This window comes from Cynocephalus volans, chromosome X (assembly GCF_027409185.1).
Source record: "Cynocephalus volans isolate mCynVol1 chromosome X, mCynVol1.pri, whole genome shotgun sequence".
Taxonomy (NCBI): domain Eukaryota; kingdom Metazoa; phylum Chordata; class Mammalia; order Dermoptera; family Cynocephalidae; genus Cynocephalus; species Cynocephalus volans.
The window spans coordinates 30,821,917-30,838,592 of record NC_084478.1 but is presented as its reverse complement, the minus strand read 5'-3'; the positions used below and the strand labels follow the sequence as shown (position 1 = coordinate 30,838,592).

Genomic DNA, 16,676 nt, shown 5'->3' with positions numbered 1-16,676 from the left:
AGTCACAGAGGGAGAGCATTTCTTAACATTGATTGATTCAGTGAACTCATAAGCAATAAATACCTTGGACCAGCCATCACTTAACCCCTCATTGGTTGGACTGACTTCCTCCTTCTTGGGTCACCACTTTGTCACCCATCCTTACCTTGTATTATCCAATTATTTGATCAAAGAGTTCACTGGTTTGAAGATTGAGTGAATAACTCCATCATCTCCATAGTGTCACACACTGTAAAAACCATGAGACTCAAGGCTCAAAGTCCACATTATAATTATTACAATACTTTTTTGTTTTATTTTGTTGTTTTGGTGGCTGGCTGGTATGGGGATCTGAACCCTTGACTAAATATTACAATACGTTAGACATATAAAACAGAGCAGCATCTCCTTCCAGCCAAGATCTGTGCTTCCTTTTAAGTGGGATTTCAGATTCTTTTCATGCCCTGTCTCATGGCTAGAATTGTTCATGGAAATTGATTAAAAACATTACATGTCAAGAACCAGAAAGGCCAATGACTAACCATTTACGGATCAGAAATCATGGCTTGTGGAAAAAGTCTTAGGGCCTGGACCCAGTCATGAACTAGACCAGGCAACATAGACACATACTAAATCAAAACTAAGAGACACAGAAGTGTCCCAGTTGGGGCCCCAATCCAGGCTGGAACTGGCATGGGGCAGGGAAGGTAGGGTGTTCAGCCACATAACTCTTGGGATTCTTGGCTGTGATTTAAGGTGGCTGTGATTTAAGAAAGATTAAGAGGCAGATGAAGAGGCAGGACCAGTGGCAAAGTCCGCAAACACTCCCATGCCTGCTTGTTTGCTGCATTGTCAGGACTCCCACAGGCCCACCATCAGAAGCCACTGTTGGCTTGTTTGCTTGTAATTGTAGCAGATGCCACCTCAGGCTTCATGGACAAAGGTTTGGGGAACCTAGAATACTGCTCAGTGCTGATGTCCAAACAGACATTGTCCATTTCTGCTCCCTCCCAACTCTCAGATCAGTACAGGTGTTCAGTAAAGAACCCTTGTGACTAGTTTCTGTACCATGGGTACTTTCTTACTTCTGGGCTAAGATGCATAGATACAAAACTTGGTCTCTTGCTCTCAGGATACTTAAGTCTTGATGGAAAGATAAAACACTTCAAAAGGCTGATAACAATTCAAGAATTAGATAGCAGCTCCACAACTGAAGATATCACAAGGCTGTGTATGACCCATTCACATGTAGGCAGTAGAGATAATCAATGTTATGACTTACGAGAGGGGGAGCTCTTGAAGATTTGAGGTCAGGGACAATTTCAAGGAGGTGATGGGAACAGAATGGCTTAAACAGAGGCTTAGAGATAGCCTCTGGACATGTGGAACATCCAGGGCAACATTAAAAGACCAGGCCAGTGAGGCCAAACAGTTCTTTTAGGGCAATACTTATTAAACTTTTGGGCCAGAGCAAAATAAGACCCCAAATCCTGCCTACACCGTCTCTTCTCTCTTTTCAGTGGTAAAAGAACTCAGTGATAACAAACAATTGGAAAGGAATGAAGTAAGTATTAAAGTAGTAACAATGCAGCAATTACAAGAAAAAGAAATGGTTGACAAGGTAAAACTTAAGAATATCTCTACAATTGTGCTAATGAACATCAAGATAGTAGCTATGGAAAGCCCTGGGACTGATGAGGTTCTAGAAGAAATTATCATTCTAAAAGTGCAGGCATTCCTCCTTTTTGTGTTACACATTGCAGCAACATGTTGTGTGGCAGTCAGACTTCATGATTACATACTAAACTAAGGTCTCAGAAAAATGCAAAAAAAAATTTAAATCAAATAAAATTTATTAAATGCACAAATGATTCCATGTTGGAGTTAGAAGAGGAGAGTCTTTTTTATTTCAATCAAGAAGAACAATACAATGAAATGACTGTGTGCTAAGCAAAAGAACATTAATCATGAGTTAGAGATAAAATAGTCCTGAGGAGAAACTAAATTTCATTAATTATTTTTTTATTTTAATTTACCAATATACAGTGTAGTTGATTTTTGTGTCCCTTTACCAATTCCTTCTTTTCCCCCTCCCTCTCCCCCTTCCTCCCCCATCAACATCACATCTGTTCACTTGTCTTAACAAGTTCAAGGAATTGTGACCATTGTGTGTTCCCCCCCACCATTTATTTGTGTGTATATTTATTTATTTTAGCTCCCACATATAAGTGAGAACAGGCAGTATTTCTCTTTCTGTGCCTGGCTTATTTCACTTAATATAATTTTCTCTAAGTCCATCCATGTCATTGCAAATGGCAGCATTTCATTTTTTTTTTTTTTTATAGCAGAGTAGTATTCCATTGGGTAGATATACCACATTTTCCTTATCCATTCATCTGATGATGGGCATTTAGGCTGGTTCCAACTCTTGGCTATTGTAAATAGAGCTGTAATAAACATGGGAGTACAGGTATCCCTTCGACTTGATGATTTCCATTCCTCTGGGTATATTCCCAGCAGTGGAATAGCTGGATCCTACGATTGATCTATCTGTAATTGTTTGAGGGACCTCCATACCATTTTCCATAAAGGCTCCACCATTTTGGAGTCCCACCAACAATGTATGAGAGATCCTTTTTCTCCGCAACCTTGCCAGCATTTATCATTCTTAGTCTTTTGGATATTAGCCATGCTAACTGGAGTGAGATGGTATCTCAGAGTGGTTTTGATTTGCATTTCCTAAATGCTGAGTGATGTTGAAGAAAAATGTAAAATTTTAATGATCAACTCACTTTGTAGCTTTGGGTCATGTATAAAAGTGAAAATCTATGGAATTAATTCCCATTTGCCATTAAAAACTGAGGAAAGCACTTGCATTGTGCATTGGGAAGTCTTTTGAGGTCAACCAGTGGTCCTTGGACCATATTTTGAGAAACATTTCTGTAGGGCAAAAAATGAGAGTGAGTTAGAATGATCTGTGTATTAGTCTGTTTTGTGTTGCTATAACAGAATACCTGAAACTGGGTAATTTATAAAGAACAGAGGTTTATTTGGCTTACAATTCTGGGACAGCTGCATCTGGCACAGGCCTCAGGCTGCTTCTACTCATGACAGAAAGCAGCAGATCACCTGGCGAGAGGAAGCAAGAGAGAGAACAGAGGTGCCAGCTCTTGCTGGAACTAATAGAGTGAGATCTCACTCAGGCCCCCCTCCCCCAGGGAGAGCATTAATCCATTCATGAGGGATCTGCCCCCATGACTCAAACAGCTTCCAACACTCTCACATTGAGGATCATATTTCCGCATGAGTTTTGGGGGGGACAGCACATCCAAACACTATCATTCCACCCTTGGCCCCCTAAAACTCATGTCACTCTCACATACAAAATACAATCATTCCATCCCAACAGTCCCAAAAGTCTTAGCTTGTTCCAGCACCAACTTAAAAGTCCAAAGTCCGAAGTCTCATCTGAGACCAAAAGCAAAACTCCTTCCAGCTGTGAACCTGTAAAAACCAAAACCAAATTTATCTACTGCCAAGATACAATGGTGGGACAGATATTGGGTAAATGTTCCCATTCCAAAAGGGAGGGATAGGCCAGAAGAATGGAGAAGCAGGCCCCAAACAGGCCTGAAAACCAGCAGGGCAGAAATTATGTTTTAAAGCTCCAAAATAATCTTTGACTCCAACTCCTGCATCCTGGGCATACTGGGGCATCTGGGCCCCCAAAGCATCCAGCAGCCTCACTTCCACAGCTCCACCAGGTCAGCCCAGTGGGCTCCGTTGGTGCCTATAGCTTTTCCAGGCCTGCATTGCACGTTATCAGTGGACCTGCAGTTCTGGGGTCCAGCTGCCTTGCCTCTACTAGACATTTCCTTGGTGGGGGCTCTCTGTGGGGGCTTTGACCCCACTTTTCTGCTCAGCACTGCTCTAGATGGCCTCTGCAGTGGCTCCACCCCTGTGACAGGTCTCTGCCTGCTCCTCCTGGCTTTTCCATACATCCTCTGAAATCTGGGTAGAGGCTGCCACGCCTCCACTCACTACTCCCATGTCCTGCTGACTTAACGTGGATGCCACCGAGGTTTCAGGCTTCTACTCTCCAGAGCTGCTGCAAGAAACACACTTGGGGCTGTTTGAGGTTAGGGTTGCTCCAGCCAGAGCAGCTGGGATGCAGGGAGCAGTTTCCCAAGGGCAGCTGCACCCCAGGTCTGTCCTCTGGGACAACTCAAACCTTCTAGACCACAGGGTCTGAGATGGGTGGGGCACCCTTCCAGAATTCTCAAATGCCTTTAGGGCTTCCCCGCCCCCCCCCCCCATTGTCCTGGCTATTAGCATCTGGCTGCCTCACTGCCAATCTGATGTCTTTAGCAACCAGTTTATTTGCTTCACCCTTACGTTTTTCTCCTGCTTTCGGCTTTTCTACCACATGGCCACACTGCAAATTTTCCAGATCTTTATGCTCTGCTTCCCTTTTAAATTCTGGCTTTATGTTGTGCCTTGCTGCCATAACTCAGAGTGGGCTGTTAAAAGAAACCATGCAGCTTCCTTAATACTTTGCTGCTTGGAAATTTCTGCCAAACATTTTGGTTCACAACTCTTAAGTTCCACCTTCCACAAAGTCCAAGGGCATGGACACAGTGCAGCCAAGTTCCTCTCTATGGTGTAATAAGGTTGATCTTTTGTCCAATTCCTGATAAGTTCCTCATTTCTGAGACCTCATCATCTTCATAGTCTTTACTGTCCACATTTCTATCAGAATTCTGGTCACAACCATTTAACCAAACTCTTATCAATCTGCAATTCCCTTGTACCCATAAACAGCCTTGTAATCTCAAGTTAGTCTCTATCCCATACCCCACATTGACTGACCAGTCTTGATTCTAGATTTTGTAGATTTGAAAAAGAATCATTATAATGCCCTATTGGGGGAGGTGTGCCCTTATCTTAAGTCTGCTTGGGTTGCTATAACAAAATACCATAGACTGGGTGGCTAAAACAACAGACATTTATTTCTCACAATTCTGGAAGATGAAAATCCAAGATTAGAGTGCCAACATGGTCAGGTTCTGAGCCCTCTTCCTGGCTTGCAGACAGCTGTCTTCTTTGTTTTGTCCTTGCATGGTGTAGAGAGGAAGCTCTGATGTCTCTTCTTATAAAGGGCACTAATCCCATCATGGGGGACTCGCCTGCATAACCTCATCTAAACCTAATTACCTCTCAAAGGCCCCACCTCCTAATATTATCACATTGGGGGTTAGGGCTTCAACATAGGATTTTGTGGGGGAGACACAAACATTCAGTCCATAACAGCCCTCTTCCTCCAGTACTCTGCAGCACCACTAGCATCTTCTGTTTACATTGCCACAATACTTACCAAATGGTAATGTATTGGTTTTCTTGTTTATATCTTCTCCATGATGATACCATATAGCTCCTTAAAGGCTGTCATGCACCTGATACATAATAGTCACACAAGGCATGTCTGTAGGATGTGCCCTTACCACAGCAAGTCTAGTGTGCCCTAGAAATGTAGACATTCCAAGTCCTTGTAGTCTTAGGGAGATTACTACTTACAAGCAAGGCTAGTTTCTCTAACAAGTGCTAAAGGTAACATTGTTGACCATAATCAGTAATGGGCTCAGAAATTTGACTTTATTTCATTGATAATAACTTTATATTCCCCTAGGAAACTGAAAAAATAGGCAAAATGTCATGTTTGGCTCATATTTCTCAAAAGGAGAGAAAAATGTGTAATACCCGAAGAAAATAACTCAATTTTCAAGAATTCTTTGGCTTTATTTTTCAAAGAACATCTATGTCCAGATAAGACATATTTACCAACCAGTCATCCAGAAAGATGTCATCTCTGATAGAGGAGAACATAATGTGCTCATTAATCTTAAATGTTAAGCTTTATGCATCACTGTCATTCTTGTTGATTCAAGGGCTAATTCTGAGAGTGTTGGCAGAAGGGAAAATTGATATACACAGACACTTGATAAAAAGTGTGTTTAGCACCTAACAATAGACCCCCCAAATAACCCCCAAATGAAGCAAAAACTGACAGAATTGAAGGGAGAAATAGATTATCTAACAGTATTAATTGGAGACTTCAACATCTCACTTTCAGTAATGGCTAGAACAACTAGACAAAAGATTAACGAGGAAATAGAAGACTTGAACAACAATATAAACCATAGATCTAATAGTTATATATGTATAGAACACTCTACCAAACAATAACAGAGTACACATTCTTCTCAAGTGCACATGGAACATTGTCTAGGACAGACCACATATTAGGCCCTAAAAGAAGACTCAATCAATTTCAAAGGATTGCAATCATGCAAAGTATGTTCTGCGACCATAATGGAATGAAATTAGAAGTCAATAATAGAAAGAAGGCTGAGAAATTCAAAACTTAAACAACACACTCCTAGATAACCAATGAGTCAAAGAAGAATTCACAAGGGAAATTAGAAAATACTTTGAGATGAATGAAAACAAAAATACAACATACCAAAACTTATGGGATCCAATGAAAACAGTGCTTAGGGAGAAGTTTACAGTTGTAAATGCTTCTATGAAAAGAAAAGAAAGATCTCAAATCAATAACCAACCAATCAAATCAAAATTGGCAGCTCCATATTTGAGAAACATGCCTTTTATCATCTTAGAGTAAGTTTATGATTAAATTGCTGTGTGAATGGAAATATCATCCCTTTCAAATAGTAGGGCATAATAAGTTTTAAAAATCTATTTGTATAAACACTATAACAATGCAATTGATGCTGGGAAGTGAAGAATAATTGCCCAGAAGATCACCATTTTAGCATAATACTCACTTAGATATCTTCCCTTCCATTCTTTTCCTTTAGGTTTACGTATAGGATGCAATACAACCAAATTGCTAGCAATGTGGTGATTTGGGGTCATGAAGACTTGGTCTCATTTCCTTCTACCTTTGCGTCTTTGAGCTCTATGTTTCTATTGTTTCATAAGAAGCAGAAAATGACACCTCTCTCATAGGGTAGTTATGAAAGATTAGAGAGATGTATTTTTTTTTTTTTTTTTTTTTTTTCGTGACCGGCGCTCAGCCAGGGAGTGCACCGGTCATTCTTATATAGGATCCGAACCCGCGGCGGGAGCGTCGCCGCGCTGCTAGCGCAGCACGCTACCGAGTGCGCCACGGGCTCAGCCCAGAGAGATGTATTTTAAAAAGTATATCCTGGCACAGCACCTGGGATGGGGTAATTAGTAAATGGGAACTGGCTCTCCTTATACTTTTTTCTTACATAGCATCAGTTGTACCACTACAAGTTTTGTGTTTTATATCTTGTTTTTTCCACAGTTTTATATCTTGTTTTTCCACTTTACATTTTATTGTAAGATTATTTCTCATGTTCCTTTGCAGCCTTTAGAATTAAGATGATTTATTTCTCATAGTCTTTGACTTATTCCATAACCTTTTCCCTCTGCCAGAAGACAGAGGACCAATTTATTGTTTTACGTGGAACTAAACTTAAAACAAAACAAAACAAAAATACTTCTCCAAAGTCTTCTCTGTGGTTTGCTGGAAATTTTCGGCCCTCAATTTTGAAATGTACCCTGCTTTGACCTAATGACAGAAGCTTTATTCAGTTTCTCTGAAGGAAATGGTTTTAAGCTTAGATTTTTAATTCTTGAGTGAAGCCATGTTTCTTTTGATTGGTGATGCTTTTTTTTTTCTGCTCTGCACTTGGTTAGGATAAAGATGAGTTCTGCAGTGGTTCTGACCTGCATCAATGTTTTGTTCATTTGTTTTCCTACCTAGCGAAACTTTTGTTCTAGGCCCTGGTTACAGCTGTGTGGGTGTAAAGGACTCTTGAGAGTGAACACAAGAAGGCTTTGAGTTGATTGTGGCAGTTGCCTTAAGAGTCTCTCCACAGCAAACACACAGAAACTGCCTGGATAGTTTCTATTAAAACAGAGATCTGGAGAGTCTAGTGTGTTAATTCTCAGGAGAGAGTTGGAATTAGTGAAAGGGATTTTAGGGAGACTTCAGACCAGAGAAGCACATCTGTTCCAGCCAGCTTGGTGGAAGGCAGAGGTGACTACGGAACCAATTCTTGGATCCTTGTACACTGGCATGTAGATTTCCATGGATCAAAGTACAGATAACGACTGGCACTTGCCCTGCTCCCAATGTGTTAGAACTCATTACTCTATCTCAGTGGTTCTCAGTGGGGGAGGGTGTGGATTTTGCCCTCCCAGAGGACATTTGGCAATGTCTGGAGACACTTTGAGTTGTCAAGACTGAAGGAAAGGGTGGGCTACCATTGTCATCTAGTGCGGAGATGCCATGGATGCTGTCCCACAATGCTCAGGACAGCCCCCTATAACAAAGAATGATCCAGCTCTAGATGTCAGAAGGGCTGAGAGTGAGTAACACTGATTTATCTGCTTGAAAGGTTGATGTCAGGTCCAGCTTGCTGCAGACTTTCCTGTCTAAGCCAACAATGCATCGCATTTTATAGAAATCAAACATTAATAAAAAGTATAGTAATTAATTGCCCAATATTTATAATCTCTTTGCAGTAATTAAAGACTTAGGAATAAAGCACTCTTAAATATTCTTTTGTCAATTGGTAAATTAAACATATTTTTAGTATATGGTATATATGGAATATCCCTGAGTTATGGTATTAGGCCTCAAACCCAACTATTTTTTCTGGTTATTTTTTCATCCTGAACGTATCAGAAAGCAGTAGGTTCTCTCAGTAGCTAACCAAGTCTTTTTAAATATTAATATTAAACATTAGTAATCATTTGCATCAATATCAGTATCATCATTTTTATTGTCATTATTAGCATTACCATTTATTATATGCTCATGATATGTCCAATATTGTGCCTTGTGCTTCACATTCATTATTTCATTTACTCCTAATGCTGGCTGATGGAGTATATATTATGATACCCATTTTGTTTATGGCGGATTGAAGGCTAAGAGAGTTTACATAACTTGGCCAAGGTCACCCAGCTTGTAAGTTACCGAGGTGAGGTGCAAACCATCATCCGTCATACTCCACAGCCAGTCCTTTGAATCACTGTCACCCACTGCATTCTTAAAAAATGTTCTTTTAGAAAGAAAGGAAAGACCACAACAATTCGTTGAACTTTTATAAGGAGAGAACAAACCTAAGGATTTCAGACTTGGGGGGAGATAGGGAGGGGGTTTGGGAAGTGATAAATTGGATAAAGGGCATAAAGAAAAATCATGGTGTGTAATAATGAATATGCTAATAATAAAATTTTTTTAAAGAAGTTCTTTTAGTTACAGTCTTTGCAAATATTTCACTGTATTAGGTCAGAGTAAAGCAAGCAAAGGCTAAAGAGACTGCAGAAACCGTCACCTCCACAAAGAGGAACACCGAACTACAACTCTGATGTATTGGTTTATTTGTTCCTTTGTTCGTTCACTCATTCATTTAATCAGTCAGTCAGCATTTATTAAGCACAAAGGATACACCAGGTGCTGAGTATATTAGGCACTGGGGATTCAAATATAAGCCAGAGTGTCCACCCTGGTTCACAGTTTGTGGGCTAAACATTGCATGAAAGCACAAATAATTTGCTTTTTTTAGGGATCTTGAAGAAAAAGGAAGGGTTAATACCTGGAATTATCAAAGAAAGCATATGAGAGAGACAGAGAGAGAAGGGAAGGAAGGAAAGGAGGGGAAGGGGAAGAAGGGGAGAGGAGATGGAATGAAGTGCTTATGACAGTTCTGAGGATGACAGGGACCTTGCCCAGTGCTGCCAGAACTGCAGCAGAGGAACGCCAGGCCTCTGCAGAGCTCGCTTTGCCTTTGCTCCCTGGATGAGCAAGGGCTCATCAGCCATCTCCTACCCATGAAGTCCTTTCTCTCATTCCCTCTCACGCTGTGTGCAGCCCACGCAGAAAACTGGGGAAGTGAATTCCAGGCTGTCTAATCAGGCTTGGCTGCATCGTGACAATGCTGCTCGTTTTAACTCCCTGCACATGCTGTGGCATTTGAGAAGGGGAAGGAATCACCAGGAGCAAATCAAGACTTGCAAATTTAACTTGTACTCGTCTGCCACCGCTCCCTGCCTGTGAACTGATCATTCCACACCCTTCGGTTTAGGGCCTTATGCAGATGGAGAGGTGGTGGCTGTAATCCCAGGCACGGTCGGTCAATTGGTTTCTCACTGAGGGAAATTTCTATTAAGCAGTCGACAGATTGGAGTCTCTTTCATCCAGGCAGGTGGCACAAAGTCTGCTCAGAACAATTCATCTTGACTGCTGGAAAAACAGCAGAAAGCAAGCATGTCCTATTGCCAGAAAGTCATTGGATGCCTTCTGTAGGAAGGACAGGCACTTCCTTCCACCCCAGAAGACCTGCCCTGACATGTGGCAGGCACATTCGAACCCTTAACAAGTAATACATGTTTTACTGCCTAGCTCTTGCCTGACCTTCAGTTCTGGATACAAAGGATAGAAATTATGGCTGCCCTTTAGTTCCAGACCTGACGATTAATTCCTGAAAACTTACCAAACAGGTTTATTAAAACCTGAGTGTTCAAATGTCCATTAATTCAGACTCAATTTTCATTTCCTAATCATTTTGTATATGGGCTAGTTGGAATTTACCTTGGCTGAATTAACCCTTTTCTTCATAATGCAAATTAACAGCACGAACTGGATTTCAATAGGAAGGATTAAAGTACTAGGATAAATTTGCTATTATATGAACATCTGTGCACCTACTGTGCCAGACACTTCTATATTAGAAGTAAGTGATACAAGACAACAGCTCTTAAGGAACTCACAGTCTAGTTGGGTGAGGACGTGAGAGGGGACATCAGCACATAATGGTTGCTGCAGGAATAAAGGTGACAAAGGAAGATTATAGACAGGATATTGGAAAACAGATATTTTACTAAAAGAAATGTTGAAGAGAGGTGATTCCGGTATAGATTCATACCCTGACTTTGCTATTCCCTTAGTCTATGATTTTACATAATTGCTTCGTCTCAGTTTCTTCATCTGAAAAATGAGAAGAATACCTACTTCATGGGGGCAATTCTGCTTTCTACCCTCAAGAACATTTAGCAATGTTTGATGACAGTTTTGGTTGTCGTACCATGGGGTAAGTACTATTGGTGTCTGGTGGGTCAAAGCCAGGGATGGTGCTAAACATTCTACAATGAACAGGACAGCCCCCCGCCCCCCCCCCCCCCACCACCACAAACGTGAATAGTGTTGAGGCTGAGAAACACTGAATTACATAGTGTGTGTAAAGTCCTCGGCCCATTGGTAGCTATTATTGTTATTAACTATAAAATGTTACCATTGGAAGGAACTTAATTTAAGGTCGCCCATCTATTAACAATAGAAACTGAGTCCCAGGAGCAACCGAATCGAGGTCAGTACCAGTCTAGAATCCGAGTCTCCTGAAGTTTTGTGCTTCTACTTTCTGGGAAAAGCATACTGTTTCATTTTGATTGTCATCTCTGTTTCATTGGTACTGGCTGTTGAGAAGGGGTTGGAGCCTGTTTTCTGCAGGAATGAGTGGGCCATCACAGCAGAGTTGGCCATGGCTGTGTGAGGTGGCACAGACAGGCTTTCTGCAGCAAATTTGGCCACCTTACAGCAGGCACTGAACATGGGATGTGCTGGGAGGAATGGGACACACCTGTGCTCTGCTTCTAGCTAAGTCACGTAGTAATTCTGTAAACTTGGGCAACTTCCTGACCACTCTGAGCAACATCTATAAATAGGAATGATAATGCCAATCTTGATAGGGGACCATAAAGACTGTGAGTTGACTCAGATGGGGCACCTGGTACAAACTGGCATCCAGAAAGTGTTCATCCCCTTTGCTGCCCATGCCATCCCACAATCTGCCCATGCCTTCTGTCCTTTGCTCTCTGCCCCTTGTTTCCAAGGCTAGGAGTTGGCTGGTTGGTTTTTAAATGAAATACTTTCTAAAGAGTAGCTCTGCATATTTCCCAAGGGAATATAAAAAAAGCTCATTGAAAATTAAAAGCTACTGATTATCTGTGACTAATTTGAGCTTACTGAAGCACTTGCAAGCATCCGATAGGAGGAGCTCTTTTTCAGTGACCACCTACCTTGAATCGGTCCAGCTTGAACCAGTTGGTGAGATTATTTCTAACCTGCAAGTATCCTCTTTCTCCTGGAGGAGGCATTGCAGTTCCAGTTTTCAAAACCTGTAGCAGCTCCTGTTTCCAAAGCCCTTGTCCTGAGACAGCAAAATCACAAACATTTCACTTGAGCACTTTCATTTTGTCTTAGGGACCTCAAGGGCTTTCCCTCCTCTTCCCCCAATTTTTTAATTAGCAAATGCATCTGGTTTGTAATTTTTGATGTCTCTCTGAAGAAGATAAGTTTAAGAAATTCTTGGATAGTCAAGTGGCCATACCCCTACTCTCAAGGAAAAGTCAAACGATGGACTTCATACACCATTTTCCTGAGCATTTCATATGGGCTTAATGGCCAGAAAGAGGCATTTCATCTTTTTTTTTTTTTACTATCTTTTAAAAAATTAATTGTACATGTTTATGGGGTACAGTGTGTTTTTTCAATAAATGCATATATTATGTAATGATCCACTCTGGGTAGTTTAGCATATCTATCACATAAACATTTATCATTTCTTTCTGGTGATAATGTTCAAGATTCTCTTTTCTAGCTATTTTGAAATATATAGTACAGTATTATTGGCTCTAGTCACCCTAGAAAACCAGAACTGATTCTTCCTGTCTACCTGTAGCTTTGTACCCATTGACTAACCTCTTCCTCTCACCCTTCCTCTCTCCCCTTCTCAACTTCTGGTAACTACCATCCTACTCTCTACTTCTATGAGAACAACTTATTTTAGATTCCAGTCTTTTGTACATAGACTGTGTACTAATGGAGACTGGTCCAGAAAATAAAACAAGAGCCATGTCGATCTAAACATCCAGAAATGCTCTGAGTGTCTTCTCTGTGACATCTTGTTCTGGCTTTATGCCCCATTAACATCCAATTTCCAACTGTTGTTGCCTTACTGGGGTGTTTTCTCCATCTTTCTGACATTGCTTAATGTGATAAGTGATGTCTACTTTGCAATGAGTGAAACAGGTAGGCAGTCACCAATAAATACAGGTGCCAAAGAACATGCCAGCCTGGGGACTTTATGAAATGGCTGCTTAAGGGGGCTTCACAAACCAGGCAGTAAGGAAACAGGCTGATTTGGAGATTTACAGGAAACGTGAAATCACATCTTTTAACTAGGGGCTAATAGGAGCAATAATATTAACAAGCCCTTGCACTTGCTTTTAAGAATTCCAAAGTACTTCCATGTTCATTCTTTCTTTTGAGCCTCATAACAGTTCTATGAGATAGGCAACGCAGGAATTGATTAGCAGTTCATTCTTACGTGACTTCCAACTTCATCTAGGATGGAAGATTGTGGGATATATTGTTATCTCGCGCCAGAGAAAGTTCATTTTAAGACTAATTATTAATTAATCCTGTTTAAGTCCATCTGTAGAAAATCGGTATAATCCCTTTTAATCAGAAAAGTAGGATCACCATGCAGTCTGCAACAGGTGCCAAGGAGGGGGATTAGCTATAACTGGTTCCATGGGGCCAGAATTGAACAGATAATGGCCCTGTTTAATACCCAGAAGGACTTTTTCACTGACACAGAAAGATATCCAGGATTAATCTGCCCACCTCAATCTATAGATATATTTCAAAGGAAATGTACTATCTCAACTTTCACCTGTACTTACTGTTTTCTTGCTGCCTAATTTTTAATAATATATCATAATCTTTACACGCATACAAACATAACCTCCCCTGCCCCCCCCCAAGACAGATTTGACCCAGGATTTGGAAATCAGGTTGAAATGTCTTAATTTCAGAAAGACCAGGTGGTAAACAAATGGGCCTGAGGAAAACCTCACTTCAAGATGCCTCTAAACTATCGCCCTAAAGGTCAGCTCTTCTGGAAAGCTCTCCTTTGTCACCAACAGCTAAGAAATGGTGTCCTGGACTCCCTGTAGAATCATATACAAAGTTTACTGCTTGTTGTCTGTGAGGGGAGAGAGCCTGGGAGTCATTCTGAGTTTGATCCAATCCAATTATGGGCCAATTACAGACCTGCTTCCACTGCCAGGAGCAGGCCATCCCACCATCCCAGCTGGTGTCAGAGCCCCTGGCTGGCAGGGACTCCCAGAACATATAGGAAGAGGCACTCATTGCTCAGATAAGACAAAGCAGCAGAGAATACTCCCGACCCGCACAGATGGCAACTGCATTACGGTGGTTCCTGAACCTCCTCACCACCCCCACTGCCACCCCTTCATGACTGAGCCCCGACTTTGTTTTTCTCTCCTGCGTGACACTCTTTCTCACTAGGTGATCAAATTCTTAATTACCAAGAAGTAGTAAGTAGGGCTTTGCTCCTGACTCAGGGTCAACCTTCTATTACCACAGTGCTAACTGGGGCCACAGTGCCTGGGTACCCGTTATTATGGCTGACAATCTCTCTAAACGCATAGGAGTTCGAATCCCAAGAGACTTGAGTTAGGTAAAAATAAAGCTATCTCTATTAAAAAATCACAACAATTCTGTGAATTTTGGCTGGCCCTTCCTACCTATGGAGATCATTTCAGGTCCACATTCTAACATCCAAGAGTGTCGTTATTCCTCACGGCTGGCATTGCAGGGATGACCTGCCAATTTGAGAAGCAAGGCTTTTTCCCATTTTTAACTGAGACCTTGTGGAGAGTAGGGACAGGGCAGCACCAAGGACAGCATCCCGTTGGCTGCTGCAAACAAAACTCTCTTTAGATTGGCCTAGAGCAGTGGTTCTCAAACTTTCTCATGAGTCAGAATCATCTGGCAGGCTTGCTGAAACTTAGATTGCTGGGCCCAGCCCCCAGGGTTTCTGATTCAGTAGTCTGCAGTGGGTCACAGAATTTGCATTTGTGAGAAGTGCCCAAAGAATGCTGAGCTGGCTGCTGCTGCTGGTGGTGTTTTGGGGATCACACTTTGAGAACCACTGACCTAGAGCCAGCCATCAATCTAGATTGTTTAGGTCTAGGTATTCAAAAATCCCCTAACTATCCTATCACCTGCTACACAGTTTCATAGCTAGTATCCAAAGGTGTAGTGAGAAACTTGGTTAGATTTCTTTGCTGAAATTCGGATATACTAAGCATCAATGAAGCAATAATCACAAATGCCTAGAACAGTGCTTTCAAGGGACAGGCTCTGTTTCAAGCTCTTTACCTGGTGAGACTTAAATGAGTTAGTACATGTAAGAGCTCCATTTTACACGTGAGAAAACTGAAGCACAGAGAAGTCACGTGACTTCTCCCAAGGTCACACAGATAGGCAGTGGGGCAGCAGGAGTCAGACCAAGGCTGTGTGAGTCTTACTCATTACTCCAGGCTGACTCTCCGTGTGGCAGATGGGCTAGCTCTGTGGGGGTGGAATGTGCTGGGTAAATTTTGAGGGACAATTCAAATGTAAAGGGTGAGGAATTTTGTCATGGCATCAACTTACCTATCAGTCACTTAACCTCACTGATATAATGTTAATTTCTGTAACTGTTTATTAAGTGCTGACACTGTTACAGTCCAAGGGTTGGCAAACCAGGGCCCACAGGCTAAATCCAGCGCACCATCTGGTTTTCTTTCTAGCTAAACTTTTTACTTTGAGATCATTCTAGATTTGCATGCCGTTGTAAGAAATAATACAGAGAGATCTCTGGAAGCAATGACTGGGAAGAAAGAAGAGAAATCATTATTCCAATCTCTCTGGAAATATTTCTAAGGAAGGCCTTGCCAAGTTTTAAATACTCATATATGCTGAGACAAAAAATAAAAAATAAAAAAAGAGCCAGGTTTGATCATCTTCATTCAAGCATACTTTTATGGATGTCCAGGTAGTGGAAGTAAAACACAAAAGAGGTTCTAAATTTGGACACTTTTCAAGTCCAAGAGCAAACAGGACCAAAGGATCACAGCTACTTGACCGACTGATAGGCAGCTTTATAGTTTTTCTCAAATATTATGACATAAGAACTGAAGCCTTAGAAGTCATACTCCGTCATTTTTGTAATACGCTATTGATTACATAAATCAGCCCTATTTAGTGTTGGAGGGGACTACGCAAGGATATGAATACCAGGAGGCAAGGATTATTGGGGACCATTATTGGAAGCTGCCTACCGCAGCAGTGTACCCCTCACTGTTTTACAGACGAGAGAACCGAGGTCCAGAAAAGTAAGGTTGGCCCAAGGTCACGTAGCCGTAACATTCCAGTATTTGCTTTTCTTTCGGTCCTACTGATCTTCACCACCCACAATTTATTATATTATAATACAAAACGTTGTTTATCTTTGGGAAGATTAGAAAGATTATTTCCAAATGTGAAGCCAGTTTCTCTGATGCTTCTAACAGAGGAGACCCTTATAAGCCAGACAGAATACAAGCAAAACGCGTGCTCTGAGCACCGAGGAAGGTATTTTCCTCGCTTCCTTGAGTCATTAGGGAGGAGGTGCTCCAAAAAGAGGGAGGGAGGAAGGTGGAACCTCTAAGGGGAGGTGAAACCAGGAGTGAACCTTAAGTGATTGAGAGATAAATCTGAGCTTTTGCATGTAGTGCCTCTCCTCGGC

The 16,676-nt window shown here is 41.5% G+C and overlaps 1 protein-coding gene across 4 annotated transcripts in view; it reads left to right on the top strand.

The window, feature by feature from the left end:
- Positions 1 to 16,676, top strand: part of SMPX (small muscle protein X-linked) — a 55,368-nt gene that overhangs the window by 24,540 nt on the left and 14,152 nt on the right. The window contains exon 5 of one of the 4 annotated variants that reach the window (XR_010022385.1): positions 1,500 to 1,543. The exons of the other annotated variants lie outside the window; for them this stretch is intronic. The gene's annotated coding sequence lies outside the window, so the exon portion shown is untranslated. The remainder of the gene's footprint in view (positions 1 to 1,499; positions 1,544 to 16,676) is intronic. 4 annotated transcript variants of the gene reach the window in all.